Here is a 23,476-nt window from a genome sequence, read left to right as displayed (position 1 = left end):
AATGGAAGATGGACAAGAAAAGTTCAAAGCCATCATGGTGCTCAACTTAGAAAAAATAGAAAAGAAGAGGAGGAGAAACGAGCAAAAGATGCAGGTAAGCAGATGTGTGATTGGATAATGGCAGGTCATCCTGAAACTATCAGAATCAGAGTGAGTCAGAAATTATGTGGGTTACAGTTGCTCCAAGAAGAAATGGTAAACAAACAAACAGTAACAGACTAAACTCCAAACAATACATTATGTTACAGATTTAAATATTAATTAGTCCTTGTCAATTGTTGATTTGTCCTGTTCTCATTGTATGACGAATTATGATGGCTGTTTGGTAGCCGTCTGCATACAATGCATACTCTGTGTGTGTGTGTGTGTGTGTGTGTGTGTGTGTGTGTGTGTGTGTGTGTGTGTGTGTGTGTGTGTGTGTGTGTGTGTGCAGCAGCTTTATGTTAATGTGTGTAAGGATTTGTGTCTGTGTGTGTGTGTGTGTGGGGGGGGGGCGCCAGAGGGATTGTTCGCCCAGGGTGCCAAACAGGCTAGGACCGCCACTGCCTGCAAATAAACAACATTAACATCAAAAGTTTTACATTTCCTAAATGTATCCCACAATCTGAATATAACACCCACTTCCCCACGTTTGATCCGCTGTGTTAAATATGATTAAGAACAGAATGCAATCATTTGCAAATCCTGTAAACCAGTATTTTAAACAAAGTGAGAAAATGAAACATTTAAAGAAAAATATTAGCCCATTTTGAATTTGATGGCAGCATCCTCTCTCCAAAAACTAAAGGCTTTACGATGTTTAGTGCTGGACCATGTTGGTTAATGTGTAAACTCAACAGTTTCCATTTTGATTAACCTGACCAACATCTAACATAGAACACCTTTGAAGTGGACCTCGCACCCTGTGGATAACTTCAAACACGTCGAGGTCTTCAGAGGCTGAACTTTGACCCAGCATCACAAGGAGCGCCATAAACACTTGTTACGGTTATTAGAAGGAACCCAGCCTTTAGACATCCCCACAATGACATCGTGACCAAGGGTCTGTTGCATGATTTTTAACATGGCTACAATGTGTCGTCTGCTGAGTCATCGTTTAATACAACAACGTACTGAAAGAGAGCATTCAGCATCTGACTGAGCTGGACTAACCTTCCCTTTCAAAAGTGAAAACTGCAACATAAAACTGGAATACAACCAACTTCTAATGAAATGTAACATTTTATAACATGAACACAGATTCCAGGTGAGCTGTGTCCTCCAGGACTGGATTTACCAGAACAGGTATGAGGACGGTGCCTGACGGGCATGTACGAGCTGGAGTGGATCCCAGCTAACACAGGGTGAGGAGACAGACGACCGTTCACGCTCACACTTATTCACCAGTTAACCTAACCCCACTACCTGAATGTCTGTGAACTGTGGGAGGAAGCCAGAGTCCCCTGAGAGGACCCACACAAACACGGGGAGAACATCCAACCTCCACAGAGACTCTCTCTGCACTAAAAGCACAAAATAAAAACCACACCGTCATGTAATTCAAGAAACTGGTCTTAAAAACAGTTAATCTAATGTGTCCACATGGAGCCCGTGTTAAGGTCCGTACTGGGCTTCAGAACATCAAGTGAACAACGTCAGATGGGACCTGGGTGCGTTGTCTCCTGATAGAAAGTGCTGAGGATCAGAAGGACTCAGGGACAACACGATATCTGTCCAGCAGAGGGCGGCATTATTCCAAACGGCTCATCGAACTATTAAACAAATGCACAGACTGCACAAACACAATGACTGCAACTCACAAAGAATTACACCAATTACTACACCAAACTACAACATCGGCCTATGGCATCAATTAGTGCATAAAGCATACATCAAGTTACAGCCAAAAATGCATCAAAATGACTCAAGCTGGGGTCAACAGGTTTCCCCTCATGCTCACCCGACCTTTCTGCTCATCAGGTGCGGTGAACAGGTGAGTGCAACCACATTTATCACCTAACACGCCCACGAGTCACGCCCCACACCCGTGCACCAATACAAGGTGTGCATTTAAACCAACCCTCTTAATCCAAAACAAAAAGGAACAACTCATATGGCTCCTACACTTGTGCTCAAGAACTCAGTCCCATATTTTAGGTTATTCTGAATAAATCGTTCATTCCCTCTCTTGGGAAAGAAGCTGTTGTGGTTCCTGGTCCTAAATCTAGTCGTCCAAAAGTTCTAAACGACTTCAGGCCTGCTGCCCTCACTTCAGTCTTTGAACAAATCATCAGAAATGTGATTATGGAAGACACTGAACTTCAGCTTGATTCAATGCAGATTGCACATGAGCCCAACAGAGGAGTGGAGGACGCGCTTTTGATTCTACTTCACCTGATTGTCAAACATGTAGAGAGTAAAGGACTTCAGTTCATCGATTTCTCTGCTGCTTTCAATAACACAGCCCCAAATTTGAATCAAAAGACTTTTAGAACAGTTTGAAATCTGGACAAACCTGAGCAAGTGCAGTCATATAAATATCTTGGGGCCATTGAGTCTGTTTTATCATGAGAATGATGCAGGACAAAGTCTTATAAAAGCAGCTTTGTCCCTGCTGCCGTCACTAAACTTAATAACTAATAACTGTTTTTCTGATTTGATTCATCGCGTCTACTTTCCAAATATGTGTCTGTCAGGTTTAAATCGATGTGTGTGTTTGTGAAGGGATGACAAATGCTATTATTTTTCTGTAAAGCAAATTTACGTAAAAGTAAAGTAACCTTGATATGTCAGGATGTAGATGTCCCACCCAAAAACGTCATCAGCCCTGAAACATCGGTACTGTTCCAGGCAGCATTGCTGTCCACACGTCCATCAGAGTGTTAGAGGTGGCTGTCACAGATGTTGCAGTCTGCTCTCTGTTTCCATGAAACAACCACACTTGAAATGATCATTAAAGCTACCTGTACTAAAGGAAGCTGAGAACATGGCAGACGTGGGACTGACTGTGATCAGACTGTGACGATTGTTCTTGAGCAGATCTACAGGTCAGCTGTTCCACATCATGTTTCTAGGATGGAGCCGTTTGGAATAATGCCGCCCTCTGCTGGACAGATATCGTGTTGTCCCTGAGTCCTTCTGATCCTCAGCACTTTCTATCAGGAGACAACGCACTCAGGTCCCATCTGACGTTGTTCACTTGATGTTCTGAAGCCCAGTACGGACCTTAACACGGGCTCCATGTGGACATATTAGATTAACTGTTTTTTAAGACCAGTTTCTTGAATTACATGACGGTGTGATTTTTATTTTGTGCTTTTACTGCAGAGAGAGTCTCTGTGGAGGTTGGATGTTCTCCCCGTGTTTGTGTGGGTCCTCTCAGGGGACTCTGGCTTCCTCCCACAGTTCACAGACATTCAGGTAGTGGGGTTAGGTTAACTGGTGAATAAGTGTGAGCGTGAACGGTGGTCTGTCTCCTCACCCTGTGTTAGCTGGGATCCACTCCAGCTCGTACATGCCCGTCAGGCACCATCCTCATACCTGTTCTGGTAAATCCAGTCCTGGAGGACACAGCTCACCTGGAATCTGTGTTCATGTTATAAAATGTTACATTTCATTAGAAGTTGGTTGTATTCCAGTTTTATGTTGCAGTTTTCACTTTTGAAAGGGAAGGTTAGTCCAGCTCAGTCAGATGCTGAATGCTCTCTTTCAGTACGTTGTTGTATTAAACGATGACTCAGCAGACGACACATTGTAGCCATGTTAAAAATCATGCAACAGACCCTTGGTCACGATGTCGTTGTGGGGATGTCTAAAGGCTGGCTTCCTTCTAATAACCGTAACAAGTGTTTATGGCGCTCCTTGTGATGCTGGGTCAAAGTTCAGCCTCTGAAGACCTCGACGTGTTTGAAGTTATCCACAGGCTGCGAGGTCCACTTCAAAGGTGTTCTATGTTAGATGTTGGTCAGGTTAATCAAAATGGAAACTGTTGAGTTTACACATTAACCAACATGGTCCAGCACTAAACATCGTAAAGCCTTTAGTTTTTGGAGAGAGGATGCTGCCATCAAATTCAAAATGGGCTAATATTTTTCTTTAAATGTTTCATTTTCTCACTTTGTTTAAAATACTGGTTTATAGGATTTGCAAATGATTGCATTCTGTTCTTAATCATATTTAACACAGCGGATCAAACGTGGGGAAGTGGGTGTTATATTCAGATTGTGGGATACATTTAGGAAATGTAAAACTTTTGATGTTAATGTTGTTTATTTGCAGGGTTTAAAAATAAATGTGTTTATTGTTTGAAACTCATACTTGGCCTTCTACTCTTCATGGCTGCTTAACGAAGCTAACAGGGTGGACAGTCTGAGGAGCTGGGAAAGAAAAGCGTCTGAACTGCTTTAAATTTCTTGAAGACATTTTATCCAAGAAGTTTCTTCAGTTCTGAGAGAACGGTGCGGCGGTGGGTGTGGATAATGTTGCCGAAAGAAAACGGCGGAAGAGGGGCGGCTGAAGAGTAAACTTTCAGAAGTAAGTACTGAATATTATGTCACTTATTTATGTGCAGATGTTTAATAATGAAGAACATTAAAACATTCCTGTTGGCCACATGTTGGCAAAGTTATGTGACATTAGTGATGTTTGTACTTTCAGCGTTTACTTGGTTTTAAAGCCTTTACTTTAAAATATACGCTGTTCAATAGTCGACCTTAATCCTACAGAGAATGTGATGATTTTGTGGATAATTAAAGTCAGTCATTTATCCACAAACACAACAAGCTGAAAGTCAGTGATGCTGCTCGGTTTGCAGTCCTGAATATCACGGCACAAGCAGGATTCACTGCACTGTTAATGTTAGCTATGTTATATTGCTGCCTCTGTTCGGTGGTGTCGAGCCAAACGGACTTTAACGTGTGTTTGAACGAGCTGACGGTTCACTCGTTAAGCTGAAAGAAAGATGCTTTAATCACAGCAGTCACACATGTGTCCACTGCACCATCTGGAACTCTTCTTGTTTAGCACTCGTAATAACACAAACACTAAATCCTCCTTCTCTGGTGCTGTTGTGTAGCAGTGTGTACACCTGAGACTGTCACCTGTCTGTCTGTCCTGCACAGGGCTGAACTGGGACAAAAAATCGGCCTGGGCATTTTGACTAGAGACCGGCCCACCAAAAATGTGACGTCATTCAGGGGTAAAAACTGCAAAGGATTCTGGGAACTTGTGGCAAGAGGTACTAGCGCATGCAGGCTTTCAATTGAACTCAGCTACAGAGCGATAAAAAGAAACACAAAAAATAGCCGGTGTTGTGCCAAAAAGTGATTGTCTGCCAAAAAGTGATTGCTCGTATTTAAATTGCTATAAGTAACTTGTTGGGCTATAATATGTGAAACATATGTCAAATGCATCCCTCATGGATGACATAAAGTCATCTCTCCATCTCCATCTCCTGCTCTTTTATTTCTCTCTCTTGCTCCATCTCTCTCTGCTGCTCTTCTGTCTCCTCTGTCACAGACTTCTCCACTTTTGATGATAAATCAGCCTGGTGCAACATGTAAGGATTGGCACAATTTGTTAAGATTTTGAGGAGTTTGAGAAACTAACCTTAAGCATAAAATAAAATTTACTATCAGTAACTTCATAGCACCCGCCCAGCAGTATATAAACTCCGTCATGCTAGCTAGTACCAGTTATTCTAAGCGACTGTAAAAAGTCAGCACAACGAAAACAAACTACAACTAAACTTGGTTTATATCTGACACAGATAGACAGCAGGTCATAACTTCTTACCTGAAGTTCAGTTCCTCTGCCACTATGACCGGTGGCGACCTCGGGTCTCTCCTCCTCTTGCCTCCCCTTTCCCTTATCCACCTGCTGGCCTCCACCACTTGCTGATGTTGCTAAATCTGTGGAAGCTATGCCACAGCTACCGCCAAACAATTCAGTTATTTTTACACATTTGGCAGCGTCTGCCTGAAGGGCTTGTTTCTTTTTGGCCCTAATTTTTTCTGCACCTTCTTTCCTTTTTTTGTTCTCCATTTTCTTTAGTTCATTTATAAGATTGCTAAACAAGGGGGAGGGTGCATCCGACCTCCTCGGCTGTAATTGGTCCAGCCCAGAGTCGATCATGACCAATTGGCCAATCCAACACCTTTCATTATTTATACTCTTCCAAAAAAAAAAAAAAAATCGATCGGCCCATAAAAGCAAAAAATCGCCAGCGGCCCACCGGGCAAATGCCCGGTATGCCCGATGGCGAGTCCAGCTATGGTCCTGCACTCTCTCTCTGTTTCTTTCTCTCTGATTGTGGAATAAAAGTATGAACATGTGTTTATAAGTTACACTTGTGTTTGAATCCTGCACCTTATCACACATTTGATTTCCATGTGTGACGACTGCAAGTGTCCAGAGTGAGGACAGACTGAGGGACCCACTGCTGCACATCATCTGTGAGGCTTTGCAGCCCTGATGATCCACCAGGACAAACTCAGCAGTGTGTGAGGAAGAGGAGGAGGAAGAGCCAGCAGCAGCTGACAGATGGAGAGAATAGACAGACTGTTCCCTGTTTGTGAAGGACTGCTAGGAAAGTTTAACATAACTGTCTGTCCTGAATCAGTCTTATTAGGTAATGTTCAAATAATGTTGTCATTCCAGTGTTTCCAGTGTGGGAGAAAGTACTCAGGGCCTTCAAGTTACACACTATGAAAGGCAGCAACAAGTTTAATGTTCAGAAACCTAAAGTCTGTATCAGCAGCAGAATGGAGCTAAAAATAAATGTTTGTTTCAGTTCTATGAAGCTTTGAGTATTTTGGATCAGTAGCACTGCTGTGTTTGTTGCATCATATTGCTGTAATTGTTTATTTGCTTTATATATTCTGAGCTAAGTTGATCTATAGTGTTACATCATATTCTATAAGGATGTTATGTGTTTGTAGACTTTCTGCCCAGTTTGACCCATTTAGCAGACGTCAGCCTGTTTAAGGCTCTGATGTCTATTCTGTGTGACTTAAAGCAGTTATGACATGGTCTGATTTTCTCACCCAATAAAGGAATATTTCATTTATCAGTCTACTCTTCATTCTATCAGACACAGTTATCACAGCTCGTACATTTGCTTTTTACACATATATGTAAGCACTGAGCCACATTTAGTAATGCCAACATATTAAAAGAACAATATTTCTCTCTTATATATGATACATCTATATACACACTGTCACAGATACTTGAGTGTCTTTGAGTGAAGATTTAAGGTGATAGGAAATATAAATAACTGCAGCTTGAATCTTTGACACAGAGTTCATGCTTCAGAGTTCAGATGTTCAGAGTTCATGGACCGTTGAGGCTGCGAACTTTAAGGCTGCAGACCCTGAATTGGGATACAGCCATCGACTGTGGAAACCTTGCAAGTGGATCGTAAAGGTTGTTACAGAGTCTTTCATGTCTAAATTTGCCGTTAATAATTATATAATTGTAGGAATCATCTAGTTTGCTTACACTGATTACGTTGGCACTTTGTTAGCGCTACAACAACGGTCAGACCCCCGAGGCATCTAAACTTTAGTAAGAATGTGCACTTTTGACACCTCTGGTTAGCATTTAGTGGTCAGTTTCAAACATATTTGATTTTTGCTTGTTATGAACAAATTCACTTCACTACTTTTCACGATCTGTAACATCAATGCACATTGTTCCATTTACTGCATATTGCACTTTATTCATATCTCTCATTCCACCTGCAAAAACATTGTAAAGGTCGTCACAGAGAGTTTTATATATGTATAAATACTAATATTCTCTATTTATTCTGTTTTATTGCCCAGATGTTAGTTAGCCTTTGTTCAATTGTCTTTTATATGTCAATAGATACGTATGTCACAAATAAAAGTTTCTTGTAAATTATGTTTTTGTAAAGAATTTTCTCCCAAATCTCTTACATGCTAACTGTAACGTGTTATTTCTGCTAAAACCTGAACTTAAATGTGTATATGGTGTTTATCTGTTTTTCTCTCTGTTTTAGATGCAAATATCAAATTGGAGTTCTGCCTCCAGGCCAGAATTGCAGGAATGCACCACGTGTTGGCTGTTTCACTGCCCTCTGTGCCCCACTTTCAGCCCTGCTGTCAGGGCAAAGATTGAGCAGCATATAAATGGACACATTCAAAGTGCTTTGCCTTTCAAAGGTATGTTGGTATTAAATATACCTCATAGTTAAAGTCATAAATATGCACTTCTTTTCAGCACCTCTGCAGGTCTTTGTTGACTTAAAAGTTATTTTTCACATTGTACAGTTCAGTTCATTCATCAGCGAGAGAAAAAAGTGTTTTCATTAAATATTTTTCCTGTTCACCACATTTCCTGACAGCTCTTGTGATCCACACCATTTTGCTTTCATTATTGAGGACGGCTTGGATATTTTTGTTAATATGTACAATCTGATTGTTAGATAAACTGACTGCATTCTATACAACTACATTTAAATTACATGTTTTTTCTTTTTTTCTCTCTTACAGACAAAATGATGTGCCGGTGCACTTTCACTGCCCTTCTGTAACATGACAGTCATACAGCGTGGGGATATGGCAAGGCAATTATTGTCATGTCAGCATTCAGGACTGCTCCCCACTGAACTCTCCGTGGAGCCTCGTCTCCCTCTCCATGTCTCGTCTCCAGCATCTAAACCATTTCCTGAATCTTGGGTAGAACATTCATGTGCTCCACCCTCTGTGCTAAATGAAACTGGGGCTTGTGGAAAGTCCATGAAAATGAAACGTCCTCACTGTGGTCTTAGTCTTCTTACAAAAAAACTTCAAGGCTCACATGATGAGGAGGCATTCAAACAGGTCAATAGATGTTTGCCTGGCCTGTCATCCACAGTGTTTTTGTGTAGAGGGACTTCTTCCTCTTTGTTTTTCAGTTTGCAGAGGACATGGAGCTCTTTTTAAAAGCATGTGCTGACGAGCAGAGACTACAGGTCAAAGCGATGTTTGACATTTAATGGACAGATGAAGGCACTGGCTGTTTGTTTGTGTTTTTTATCTGTTGTTTGTTTTTCAGTGTACAGAATTCCAGTTAAACTTATTATAAAATGCTGTTCACTTGTTTCCATACTTATAGTAAAAAATGTAAGTGTAAATGTAACAGCATTGTTTATACTTGTAACTTCAGAGTAAAAAGCTTATTGTTGATATTAACATTAATGTATTATCCTGTAATCAATAATATTTTTATGCATTTTACGCATTAACCCTCTGATCTCTATCCTGGCCATTTGGGGCCACTTCACTTCTCCTTGTTTGACTGCTACACTGCAGTGGACCAAAAGAATGACGCAGGTTTGATCTTAAGGCTCTAATAGTTGTGTGTGTTGTGCATGACATTGCAACGCAAACATGTATTTGCAAGATAGACTGGAATAAATTATGATGCATCAAATATTACACAGGCTGCAGTGAATTGTTGTTGATACAGGTTATTGAGCTTTGAGTTTCCCAGTCAAACGTAGCTTTGACACACATGCTAACACTCTTACTCTTGTACATTTCATAACAAGACACCAAAGCCAAAATATTAGCTCTCAAAACAAATTCAAAGCTGCAGCTGCAGCACACACAGCAACAAACACTGTTAGTAAATGTGTCCTGGAGTTTCTGCAGGTGCAGAAAGTGCTGCTGCTGTAAGTCAGCCTAACAGCTTCCAGATCACTGATATTTCTGGAAAGATGGCAAGAAGGGCATCACAGCTCATTTCTACAATCTCCCAGATCTTGGAATACAAGCCCCTGTCCCATGAAAACCACTTCACAGTAGTAGGAGTCCACTAAAACCTACAAATGAAGAGTGATCCTGGAAGAAATAGGGCGCACACTAGTGACCTCAACAATTGCAAGACAGCCTTGTCCCCGATGCTTATATGAAAAAAAATATGAAGATTTATGAAACCATTAGGACTTTATTACTGTTTTATCTGAAAAGCTACTGGTAATATTTAACCTAACTGGGATTTAAAGTGTAAAAAACAGAATGTAGATAAAATTTTGGTTTTGATGAAAAGGAGTGGAGCTTGTGAGCCACAATGTAAGCAGTGTTGCTTTGCTGACATGCACTCGATGCTGGCAGTACAAGCATTGTAGTGGTTCTTATGTTTTTGTAAACTAACTGTATAATATATTGAGCCATTCAACAGTACACAAATGTTTGTAGGCTCCTTTTTGTATGCAACCTGCATGTCTTTCTGAATTAATTGTTTGTTTATATCATGTTTTTCAGGAAAAAGAAGAAGTTAAAGTCAAGTGGAAGCCCTGCTCAACATGGTATGTAGTAACAACTTTGTTGGACGGGAACAGACATTCATACTGTTGATAAATAGTTATCACCTCAATTTGAATTCATGTATTTGGACTAAACTAAATTGGGAGCTTTTAGCTGTCAAGCTGCTCCTCTGTGAGGAGCTTGATAGCTGTCCACCTCCAAAGTCCATTATGAGTTTTGGAGGTGGACATGGTCAAGACTTTTAAGAGTTGGCATAAGACTTCACTTCTTTATAGAGCTTATAGTTGGGGCTGGTTCAGGTCAGCCCTTAGTTATGCTGTCATAGCACCAGACTGCTGGGGGTTAGTGTCTACTCGTGTCATTGTATATATCCAGGAATATGTGCCTGAGGATATTTGTCATGAAATCAATATTAAATCAAAGGATTCCTTAATGACCACAGCTGGCATGAGTTCTCCAAAGCTGCCTGCTGTCTCAGGATCTGTCTCCAAAAAGAACCAGGGAGCGCTAACATGTTATGTTCTAGACTGATGAAGAAAATGCACATTAAACATAGTATAAACTCACTATGTTAAGTAATGTGAAGAGGATGCCTTTAGCTCCTATTGGGTTGGTTCCTTGATCAGTGCAATACAGAATCATTCATCTGGTTTGATGTAATGTCCTTCAAACACGTCAAAATGAGGCTCTGTAGTCTGTGTGGCCTCCACATGCCTGTATGACCTCACTACAACACCTGGGCATGCTCCTGATGAAGTGGCAGATGGTCTCCTGATGGATCTCCTCCCAGACTCCAGGACTAGAGCATCTGCCAACTCAGGCAGCAGAAGGTTCTCCACGGCGTCTCCAGACTCTGTCACACGTGCTCAGTGTGAACCTGCTTTCATCTGTGAAGAGCACAGGGCGCCAGTGGCAAAGTTGCCAAGCTTGGTGTTCTCTGGCAAATGCCAAACATCCTGCACGGTGTTGGGCTGTAAGCACAACCCCCACCTGTGGACGTCGAGCCCTCATACCACCCTCATGGAGTCAGTATCTGACCGTTTGAGCAGACGTGCATATTTGTGGCCTGCTGGAGGTCATTTTGCACAGCTCTGGCCTTTCTTTCCTACCCCACAGTACCTTTCCTTATCTTTTGTTTCCTACTCTTTTACTTAGTCTTTGATCACGGTTGTCTTTCTAGATAATTAATGTCATTTGTTCTGGGGCGAGTCACTGGCTCGGGTGCATTCTGGGACTGTCAGTTCACCAGTGTGCTGGCATGCTTCTTAACAAACACACCACTACAGCAAACATCTCAGTTGTACTTGTTGATTTCTTCAACAAAACACTGAACAAAACATGTCCTTGTGAGTGTGCTGCCTGGTGCTTTTACATTTTGTGGTAATTTGAGCAGCCCAGAAAGCATCCCATGAATTCAATTATGTTATTGTATCTGAACATGTACACGAGTCATTAAATTAGATGGGAAAGAATGATTCAGGGTAAACAACTGCACCAAGGGAATTACATTTTTCTTCTCAACATGTAAAATGTCTGTTGATAAGCAATTTCTGAAACAGACATTATAAAAATCACATTAAACAGATGTGTTTAACTTTTTATTCTAGCAAACATAACATCAATGATGACACAATCAGTCTTCATCAGAAGTGCTCAAATCACTCTCATCGTCTGGAACGTCCTCCTCCTCCTCCGAGTCCATTTCCAGGAGTGGTTGGTGGCTGAGGATTCTCTTGTACACGTCCTTTACTTTGAGCGTTTCAGCTTTCAGTTCACTTTGTTTTTAAACCAGGCTATGGAGTCCTTTCTGTGCATCCTCCGACATGCCAACAAGGGAGGCTGTAAAAACAACAAAACTATTAAATATAAGTAAAACAAACAAAAAAACTCACCTCATAAACAAGGAGTTAGGATCATGTAATTAAGCTTTTTTTTAAGGGAGAAGGCAGTGTTAGCTAGCAACCCAAATATAGGTAAAAGATCCAGTAAGACTTTAGCATCTGCTATTATTTTCAATCAATTCATCACCAAATGTATAAATAAATAAAAGATGTGCTTACAGTCTGAGGAGATTGTCCCCAACACCACAGATCGCATTCGCAACACTGTCCAGTGATGCTGCATCTCCCTGCAAAGGATCATCTCCTCCTCTCTCAGGCGCCTCACAGCCATCACCTTCTCAAAGACCTTTCTCTTTGTCCGGAGGTCAGCAGCAGCTGCAGTTTAACAACATCAGATGGGAAAACATAGCAGCATATTATGATTCAAGAACAAAACATTCAACTGCTGCTCAGATACTGGGAGTTTGTTTAAAAAGGATATTTAGAAATCAAGAGCTTACGTTCACTTGTGCTCTGCCAGGGCCAAACGTCGCTCTGCATGAGGGCATCACTGGATACGATTTGCTTTGTTGCTTGTTTCCTTGTTGTAGTCGTCAACAGCAGCCGCCAAGCGTTTCTTCTCATCTAAGATGACCTTGTGAATTCTGTGTCGCCTCTTGTTGCTATCTGTAAATAATCATAAAAAGGAACACCTTCACATAATGCATATATTTACATTTTAATCTACACTCATCAATTCGTTTGCTAGAACAAATCACATCCAGCTTAAACAAACCTGGATCTGATTTTATTCTGTTTACAAAGTAGCTGTACGAGCTGTACAAACTGAGCATCAAACGGTCCGTTTCAAAGAAACTGTGACACCATTTTGTCTGTAAAGACTTTGTGTTCGCACTCTGATGATGACGACAAGCTCCTCTACTCGTGCCTGCAACGCTCCAAGGCTGCCATCAGTTTGATCCGTTTCTAAGTGAGAGGAATATTAATCAGAACACAGGATGAGTAACAGTCACCAAACTACAGTGGACTCTGTAATCACTGACTTGATGATATTCATTATAAGACATCTGGAGCCTTCATGTGCTGCATTATCATGAGATAACAAGTATGTTGGTGTTCAGCTTTATAAAACCAACTAGTACGACATCACTTCAACCCAGGTCCAATCCAATTTGATCAAACGCAACAACTCTGCCATCAATTCTGCTTTACAAGCTTATTTTTCATTGTTTGTTGACACTGTCAGAAAGATCTTAACTCTAAGTTCTTTAATGAGGCCATGGTGGGTCCTGTTGTTATACACGAGTGCATTATATTGAGACTCACCTTCAGCCCATTGCTGCAGTGTGTCGTCATCCACACCCAGCTCATTTCTGCTCGCATTCAGGCTCTCCACTTGTTCTCTAAGGATCCTTATGATCTAAGAATACATTAATAAATGTCATTCATATGGACATTTTTAGAGTACTGGTGTTTCCCCCCCATTACCACACACATTAAAATGGGTGTTGAAAAAATGACCTTTAGATATCTCTGGCTCAAAGTGCGGCCCAGTTGTTCCACTTTCCTTTTGTTCCAGCCCAAAGCCAGGAGGCTCAGCATGTCTGTTCGCCCTGCATTTCAGTTAGTATACAAATAAGAATGAATGAGCAGGAGACTGAGTGGAATCTCACACACAGACACACACCTGCTTTAGACATGTACTTCGTTGTGATGGCCGCCCTAGACAGGAAACTGTTTACTTGCTCCACCTCTTCTCCAACTGTAGAACCGGCCCCATCCTGAAACGCACCTCCCCATTTGATCTATAGAAAGGAGGTCACAATACATGACTGCTGAATTCATTCAACCTTATAACAAAATGTCTTAAACGTATCCAAGACTACAAGCTGCAGTATACCTCGCACATCCAAGTGTGAGCTACTCAAAATGAAGTACACATTAAGATAAAGTCAAGTAAATAGTATTACGACAACACCAAGAGAAAAACAAAATAAATATCCACCCATCCAAATATGTATCCACACACACACACGTATGAGTATATGGTTACGGCGTTAACGTCATTTTAACAAGATTAACGCTGACAGCACTGATATATATGTGTATCTTACATCATTTGTGTGTCTCTGGATGTATTTCACAAACTCAGCAACTTCCTCATCTTTCTCAATGAAGACACCTTCAAAGTTCCCCTGCTCTGAAGTGCTGAACGAACACGGTGACAGTTGTTTGAAAAGAAACATCAAAATACAATTTTTGTACAAATCCATATTTGATTTATGTACACAATGCATAACGTACCTTGCATTTGATTGAAAGCGATAAAGCTTGCAGTTTCCATCAACTGAGACGGCGAGCATGTCTGGAGTGCAGGCAGGGCAGCTAAAGCATGGCTCCTTGCACATCCTGTCCACCTCACACTTTACAGCACTCCACTCCAAGAAACTTTTGCTGAAGGCATCAGCTGATATTCGGCCAGTCTTTTAAGTAGAGGACAAACAACAGAATATTCACGGACAGTCATCATAAACATTGATTTGCACAATTTCCTTAAACTTGACAAATTTAGAAACGCACCCTTCCAAAATGGGCTGTTCGTTCATCCAGCACTTTGACAAAGGCCTTAAGTGACATCCCTGCTGCAGCTTCTTAATGTCATAGAAAGACTGAAAGACATCCATTGAAAACAGGGTGCAGAAATTTAAGGTGCCAGGCCAATATCCACCACCCTGGAAGTCCTTAACTGAGGGGGACCACATTAGGCCACAGCTGGTGCAGCTCACCACTGGCAGTGCAAGGTTATAACGGCCTTTAGGAAGGATAAGGAGAAATCCAGTCATGGCTCAACAAAGACATTCATTTTTTCCCATGTTGTTTTCAAAGCGGTCTGGTAAATCCAAATGACCTTTGACAGGTGCCCACATATACTGCGGGCCGAGGGTAATTCAAAACAATGTAGCAATGTACAATTTGCAATAAAACCTGCAAACACATCTATTGTGTATGTACTGTGTGACAAAAGAGCAACTTACCATTTATGGTTACAAGAGCCACAATTGCACCGGGTGAAACCTCAACGTTACCTGCTGGGCAGTCACACACAGTCTGGTCTTTGCACAGGCAACAGCCGAACTAACATTAAAAACACACAATATATATAAAAAGAATTGGAAATTAAATGATACACAATAAATATACAATAACAGCACACACTCATAGTACATAGCAATAAATGCATAAGACTTAAAAACCGTACATATTGGATTGTGAAACTCTGATGAAGGCTGCAAAAACCCTCCTGTTACTGCCTCTCTGCTGTGCAGGACAAAGCGTGTGTGAACTGCAATATCACAGTCAGCACAAAGGAATGGAAGAGGCAGGCAGTCCAGACACCTCACAACTACTTGTTTGCCACACTGACACACACGGTGTGACTGTGGATCCAGAGTAGCTAACATATTGTCTATAAGACAAGGCCTGGCCTCTTTCCACTTTAGCAAGGACACCATGTTTCTGATCGCCCAGTGAGTAGCAGCTGACTCAGACAACGTCTCACAAGTCATGGCTGCGTCCTCTTCTCCATCCTCCAACAACTGAAGGAGCTCCTGACGAAGCACCTCAGTTCCACACACTAACAGAAAAAAAATAAAGAAACTCTTCCACAAAGTGAAAAACACTCTAGGCAGTATGTTTCTTAGGACTGCACAAAAGCCCTGCCTAACTCAACTATAACAACAAATATAAAAGTAAAGGAATCACAATATATACAAGAAGGTAAAGTACCTTTTGTTGGGTTGACACTGGCAACATAACTAGGTTCTTCACGTGGACACTGATGCTGATCTGCAGACACTGGGGGGAAAAAGAGATTGAAGAATATTTACTTACTGAAATTCTTTGGTGAAAACAAGTTGTGAGATAAAATCAATGGTTGTGAGAACACTGACCACGTGGCAACTAGTACTTCGACTGGATGATGGTCTTTGAGGAATAAAATCTCCCTGTCTGTCAAGGGCGGCATCACTTACATTTTGATTAGATACCTTGAGTTTGTAAATGATCAGATTACATAATTGGAATACAATGTATCCAATTCAGGGTTGCAGGAGGATGAAGCCTATCCCAGCTGATACAGGACAAAGACAGGCTGCCAGTTTATTGCAGGGCTAACACGATATGTGTAACAGAAAATCCACTTAAATGTTTGATATTTCTTATAATAATCATAATTATGACTATTATTTAAAGGTTTCTTTAAATAATACATTTTGATTTTTTATAACCTCTAAAATATAAACCTGAGCTGTTTCAGATTCTGACCTCTGACCTCACTGCAGCTCCCTCTTGGAAGTACGTCTGCTTCTTGTCTACCCCCAGTGATGACCGCCTGCCCTTGATATCACGTACTGTACCTGAGGAACAAAAAAGGACAAACACTTGCCTTCATTTAAGAAGTACATTCATACAGAGGTAATCTATGGAAACACACTAGTTCACCCTTTGGGAGAAATCAGTTCCTGTGAAACATTTCTGTAAATGAACATCATGTGGAGAATGAATGAAATGAGTTCTTCAGGTGACTCAGCAGTCCCACACTGACAAATGAAATCTAGTTAAACTATTAAGCATATTTGCTCTTCTGAAATCTGTGTTAAACAACAACAAACATAAATTAGTAACAAAAATACAGCTGAGTAGAGGCTTTACAAACCACCAGCAGCCATAATGCTAAATTTTAATCTTCAAGTGTTTCTGAGCCGTCTTCAACCTGCTTTTAACACATTAAAGTCCCACAGTCAATGCAGCCTGACTCAATCCTAGATGTTCAGCACACAGAGACACAGAGGTGCCGTTTAAAGTTTAGTGATAACCTGAGTCACTGATCATTTGCAGTATTACAGAGTCTGGCAGTCTTTGCATGATGTCCACGTCACTGTGAGTTTCTAGCTGACTCTCAGGTGTGACAGGTGTGCCAGCAGGAAAGAGTAATAATAACCTGCATCCTGAGGTTTGTCATGCAGGATTAAAGCAGCCAGGCTTTGTTCACACAGCTAGGATTGTATTTTACACTGACCCTGGGTCAGTATAAGTATCATACAGTTTAAACGAAGCACTGAAACTTGCACATATTTATTACAGATGCACTGAAGCTAATCGAGATATTTGCTGTCAGTCTGTGGCTGCGATTAAACACTTTACTGGAAACTTTATTAACTAGTAACTTCATCAGTCATGACAGAAGCTAATATTTCTGTGCTAACATCGTTTAAACAGTAACAGCTTTCCTCCAATATAAGCTAACGTTTACACCGTAACTTTAAGCTAGCACCATAAAGACGGTAAAACACGTAATAACATCTACAAATGCATCTTAAAGCTGTTATATTAGCACTCGGTGTATTACTAACATAACCACATTAACATTACTGACACTCGCTGACTTTTAATAGTCATTCTATAAATGCTGTCCGTTTAAATGGTCTTACCTGGTGGTCCATATGGTCCATAAGTGAAGCAGAGGGAGCCTGACCATGCGTCACACGTTTGACGAGTTGGGAGTGAGAACGTGTTGGGCTATAAGGAACACACTCACTTCCTGAGCCCTGGGCAATAAGAGACGTTTTGTGTTTTATGATTTATTGATATGTTTGATCCTTTCTGACCTGCGTTAATGAAGCAGTCATTAGAGCACCATGTCCGCTAGAATAGTTCTGTAGTTTGATGCTTGAGTCGTTGCAGACTTGTTGAAACTCCCTCACCCGTCAAAGCAGCGTCTTTGTTATTCGCGTCCAGCAGATGGCAGTGTTTCACTGTCTGACGGCTGTCTGAAGCTTCAGCTGGATTATCCGTTTAAATGAGATCGTTTTATAAAACTTACAACAACAGGCCTGAACCTGCTCAGCTCCAAAGAGCTGGCTAAACGATGGGGCATGTTCAGAATCTTCCTGAAGTTTAACAATTTCCCAAAAAGCTCCACAAAGTGAATTTTCATATAAGACAAGAAGGAAAGAACAGGGTGTGACGTGGAAGGGGCCCTCTGGCAAACAAATTACTGCTTTTATTAAGTTACAAAACTCGCAGTCCTGTTCACGAGTGATCAGAGAAGGGAACAGGAGATGGACAGATGGATCGGTGCTGCGGCTGCAGACTCTTCACCAGTCCCTCTTTACCAGTCGATTTACGTCCTTACCCTCTGTCACAACGGGACTGAACGGACTCACGCGTAGGCTCTGAGTAGGGAACAATAAAGGTTTTTTATTTACAGAAGCACCAGGTGATCTATTTACACAGTGGGGAAAAGACGGGTTCCGGGAATCCACACACGAACAGGAGGGGGGAAAGACACTTGCAGTCCACACACGCTCCAAAGTCCTCACTCCATCCACGCTCCACGCTCCTCTTCACACTCCACAAGAAACACAAAAGCTCGCTCCAATCCTCACACACTTGATCGCTCAGGTAACACAGGGGCAGGTCCAGGGAAATCTATTCACAGAGATGCAAAAGGTTACTGTAAGAAGATCGCTAGGGAAACACGAGAACGAACTGAGCTGGGGTTAACACTGACGAGAGTCGGCAACGGTCCAGCGACGAGAAATACAGGGCTGCCATCTTATAAGGGGACTGGAACACTGTTGGGTGATGAGCCACAGGTGTCACCAGGTGCGTGGGCCAAGGGCAGGAGCCCACAGATGAGCTCCGCCCAGGCAGTGAGAGAAGGAGGGAGGGAGAGAGCGGGGACAAAATCAAAACAAAAAAACACATGTAGCCACACTGAGGCGAGCGGGTAGACCAGGGGCGGAGCGTGGGGGTGGCTTACTGGGCTTAAGCCCGGGTTGTTTTGTCAGAAGCCCGGAGTCTTTTGGAGTGTAATTTTTTCATAGATGCCTGGCTGACAACTGTATAAAACAAAAAGTACACACAATATTCGAAGCACATAGTGCACACTTGGGGGAATTTACGACTGTGCGTGAATCCCCCCTGATATTGGTATGATCTGAGCTCAGGCACTAAGTGACTGAGCGAGGGGGCGGGGCAGCTGCTGCCTGTGTGCGCTGTTGGAGAAACGGAGCCAGCCATACTAAGGAGAGCTTAAGTTTGACCAGGTACCAAAGCAAATCATTCGTACCGTACAAATAATGTAAATATGACGGTGCATCACGAAAGATTGATATCAAACTGATCACTTGACCAATATTACGTTACTTGCTCTTCAAGTGAATCAACAAATGGCGAAATGAAAAGCCGAACAAATGCTATTTTTTAGAGAGTCTTAGCTTACGTGTGTTTATTTCATATTTTCAGTTCTTACCCTCCCCGACTAAATCGGTTTCAGTTATGTACTGAAATATAAGAATGGACATTAGAGGGTTCTTTCAAAGAAAAAACTCAGGTAAATGTTATTTTATATATTATGCTTTGTATGTTGTTCAGTATATTTCTATGCAAAATAAGAGGGATTTCAGTACACAGCAGGATATTCACATTTGTAACCAGATATTTACATACACTTTAGGGAGAAAACATAAAACATTTTTACTGTACAACATCAATTTAGAGTAAACTTTTGTTTTAGATAAATATTGAAATATATTTTGAATTAGTTAAATGTCAGAATAAAGAGAGACAGAGATTTCTGTTTTTTATCACTTTCATTAAATTTAGGAGTACATGTACACTAAGTTTATTGTTAATTAATAAGAAAACTCCAGACGATTCCATTCTGAGCTGAAGAAGCTTCTGATAGGTTAGTAGAGTCCATGTGAGTAAACTGGTGGCACAGCTGTGGATGCATATAAGGCAAAACACAGAGCCTGTTTCTTTGACATGGGAAAATCAAGAGATGTCAACCAAAACACCAGGAAAAGAATCGTGGAGCTCCATAAGTGTGGCTCAGTTTGAATACAATTTGGTGCCATTTGCAATTAAGAAATACAGATAGTTTCTCTCTTTACTCTTAAAGTTAACAAATATGTTTTTTATATTTATCAATCTAAAAAATAAACATTTAGTCTGATTTGATGTTACAATTATAAAAGTGTTTTGATCTGAAGAGTTTGTAAATATCTGGTTTCAACTGTATATTTGATGATTGTCAGCACAAAGAGGGAGAGAGAGGAACAGAGAGGGAGATGGAGAATGAGGACAGAACAGAGATGAACAAGAGCAGGTGAGACACACATGTTAGTCAAATGGTTGTTTACCAAAAGTATCACCGTATCATAGGTCCTCATGTATCTCGTACCTAGTGTTTCTTTTTAGGTTTGTTATTTTTCAAATTCTATATTTATTAAGTTATGCAGGCTTGTTTGCACAACAAGGCTAAATAATTATATAAACTTTTCTCAATCTAAATATTGTACTTTGGTAGAATTAAAAAAATAAGTGTAGTGCAGGTCTATGATGATTTTTAGTGCTACTATCATCTAGTTCTGATTGTGGTTCTGTCTTGGTTAAGTCCTCAGTAGTCCTGATTTTGAACTGTTGTAGTCCTGTTTTAATTCTGGATCAGTTCTGGGTCTGGTTGAATTGGGCTTTAGTCCTCGTGTCTTGATACAGCCCTGACCTTGTTCTGCCTTGCTGCCTAATTAAAAAACTAGTTTTAGGTGTCCTGCATATGATATATATTTTTCCCTATATGAAGTCATTCTTCTTTGAACAAAACTCAAAACAGAGCCAATTAATCTTTCAGTCATTTCTACCCCTCCAAAAAAAAAAAAAAAAAAAAAATCCCACATGCATACTACCCTTTTTGGCTAAGCCCCGGGTGTTTCAAATGTCTGGCTCCGCCTCTGGGGTAGACACAGGGACCCTGACACCCTCGCCTTTTTCACAAATGTCATGTATGAAAATCTATAATAACTCCAGTTATACGGATATCAATATCCTCACTTATGAGGATATTGATAAACTGATTTGAACTTTTACTGATTTCTGTTTAGATATAAATTGATTCAAAGTGGTCAGATATGCAGATTCTGACCTTTCCTCTGGCAAATATATAAACTCACTGAAAACAGTTTGACTTTTCAGAGAGTTTCCTATCTATCTGTATTTTTACTTTAATAGTTAAGCACGATTAACATTTAGGAAAATGGAAAAATAAACAAGTTAATAAATGAAATGAAATAATACTGATTTATATATTCACTCTGTTTACTTTTTCGATATAGAAATACAATGAAGACTTCCATGTTCCTGCTGGTGGCGCTCTCTGGCACTGTGCTCTGCATGACTAACGGACGTGTTCAGAAAACCAGCATATCATCAACATGATCCCACAAGGGGGATGTGATGATCTGATAGCAAACAGAGATAATAATGGTAACTGTAAGCGCAAGAATACCTTTATCATTGGTGACTTTAATCAAGTTAGAACAATTTGTGATCCAAGCAATTGTATCAATGCAAATAGAAATCTTTATAAAAGCCCCACAGACATGCACATTCTGTATTGTAAACTGCTGGGACAAACAACGATACCCATTGTACATCCAGATACAGATGAAAAGGCGTATTGTAATTGCATGTGATAAAATCAATACTTTCCTTCAGCCTGTGCACTTTGAATGTTGCTCTTGAGTTGAGAGATGCTGTAAGCTTGCTGCCATCTTTAAACATCACTTCATGATGCTGGTTTAGATGCTTTATAAGACTTTGTTACGTTTCTTAAACAGCGATGAAAATAATAAAGAGGAAATATGAGAGAAGTGATTTTCAGTGAATGTTGAAAAAAATCCCACAACAACAAAAATGATGGCAACATTGCTACACTTTGCTTTCTTAGCTTGCATATTGTACATTTTCACAGTTGTTTCTGATTGGCTCCATCTTCTCTCGTTGTCACAGCTGTTGCTCAACTTTCAGCACTCATTCAATTAAAAAAACAACAAACAAAAAAACCAAGCTGCTGCTGGTAAGGTTGGCATTCTTGCAAGACTCAGTAACACAAAACAAATAAAAAAATGCACATCCCATGTTTATCCCATGTGATTCCAGGCTGAGTTTATGCATTTATGCTTATTTGTTTATAAAATATTAGAAGCTGGTCTGAGGTCATTTGTTACTAAAGAAAAACAAACAAACACTGTGTCATTATTTAATCCACTAAAACTAAGACACAATGCAGAAGCAGTGTGTGAAAACTAAGTGCACCTTCACTGGTGTAGCATCTGTCTTAGAAACAATGAAGTCAAATGAAACTGTTGAATCATCTCTATGTGCTAAAGGCTCATTTTAATGCAGCATTAATCACGTTGCTTTAACAGTGCTGCATTTTAATAATGTTTATCACGTTCTTTGTAGATTTTAATTATCACCATCGTCGCTGTGAGAACATGTCTGGTTGGAGCAGGCGGCACTCAGGGATCATGTTGTGTGGAAGAAGAGTCATGTGATTGTTTTTTTAAAGATTTTTTTCTATGAGTGCACAGAGTGTGAAACAGAAAGATAGGATCGACAGAGAAAGCTGATCATGTCTGTTGTGACACCTGCAATCTCTGACTAGAGTTTTAGGTTTTGTCAGGCAGCTAACACAAAGAAAGCCTGGCTTCATTGTACAAATACAACTTACATATACAACACATGACATATTACACACAGTCATTATTTATTCAACAAAAACTAAGCCAGATGCAGTTTTTGGATTTTATTTCAAAATGTTCTTATTCTGATTGTTTACTTAATATATTTAGACACATTTGGTTTATTTCTATAAAAATGATATTTTACACAAAACTTCAAACAGCTGCCTGCAAACATGGCTCTTTATTGTAAAGCCAGGTATGAACAACAACCTGCAGCTGCATGCTGTTGTGCTCATTGGTGTCACATTAGGTTCTGAACCACAAACAGAGAAGTTTCTTAGAACTGCTGGGCTAGTGATGTAGGTGTTGATGCAAATGATGGCTTAGGGTGGTGCTACGACAGTGTATAAAAACTGAAGCTCCCAGAGCCAAGTGTTATTTGTTCTTCTGTAACTGAGGTGAACTATAACCTGCTCAGGTAGAATTTAATAACAGCGTGTCTGAACTGCTCGTCTCCAGGCTTCACGTCTCATTCTGTAAGAACTTGTTGTTTGTTTATTAACTTTTTAGAAACAACAGACTTTTGTATACTTCCAAGAAAGAGGGAGAACTTACTCTTCTGCCACACTCACGTTCATCTTTATCTGTCATCAGTTCAGATAAAAGCATCACTGATTATTCTGAACACTGTTTTAAAGCTTCTGCGTCACTCTGATTTCTTCTTAAAGTTGGCAGACAGGATTGTGAAGAAGGACATAGTGGATCCCCCCTTTTAATGAGCATATTATCTGTGAACACTGAATACAAACAACCTAAATGCTCATTAAAGAAGCAGGTTGGCTCATAAAGTGCT

At 40.5% G+C, this 23,476-nt stretch overlaps 1 protein-coding gene and 1 long non-coding RNA gene across 2 annotated transcripts in view; one reads left to right on the top strand and one right to left on the bottom strand.

The window, feature by feature from the left end:
• Positions 1-21,669, top strand: part of LOC113035147 (protein TANC1-like) — a 388,820-nt gene extending 367,151 nt beyond the window's left edge. The window contains exon 17 of the mRNA XM_080298189.1: positions 21,271-21,669. The gene's annotated coding sequence lies outside the window, so the exon portion shown is untranslated. The remainder of the gene's footprint in view (positions 1-21,270) is intronic.
• On the bottom strand, positions 18,333-18,871 carry LOC145425343 (uncharacterized). The gene is made up of 2 exons (XR_013906010.1): positions 18,666-18,871; positions 18,333-18,583 (listed from the first exon to the last, which is right to left on the bottom strand). It is a non-coding gene; the product is annotated as an uncharacterized LOC145425343 (long non-coding RNA).
• Positions 21,670-23,476: the final 1,807 nt, after the last annotated feature.

The sequence above is a fragment of the Astatotilapia calliptera genome, chromosome 3, assembly GCF_964374335.1.
Source record: "Astatotilapia calliptera chromosome 3, fAstCal68.1, whole genome shotgun sequence".
Classification (NCBI taxonomy): Eukaryota; Metazoa; Chordata; class Actinopteri; order Cichliformes; family Cichlidae; genus Astatotilapia; species Astatotilapia calliptera.
Note: the sequence above shows the minus strand (reverse complement) of the source record. Positions and strands in the feature narration are given on the sequence as shown.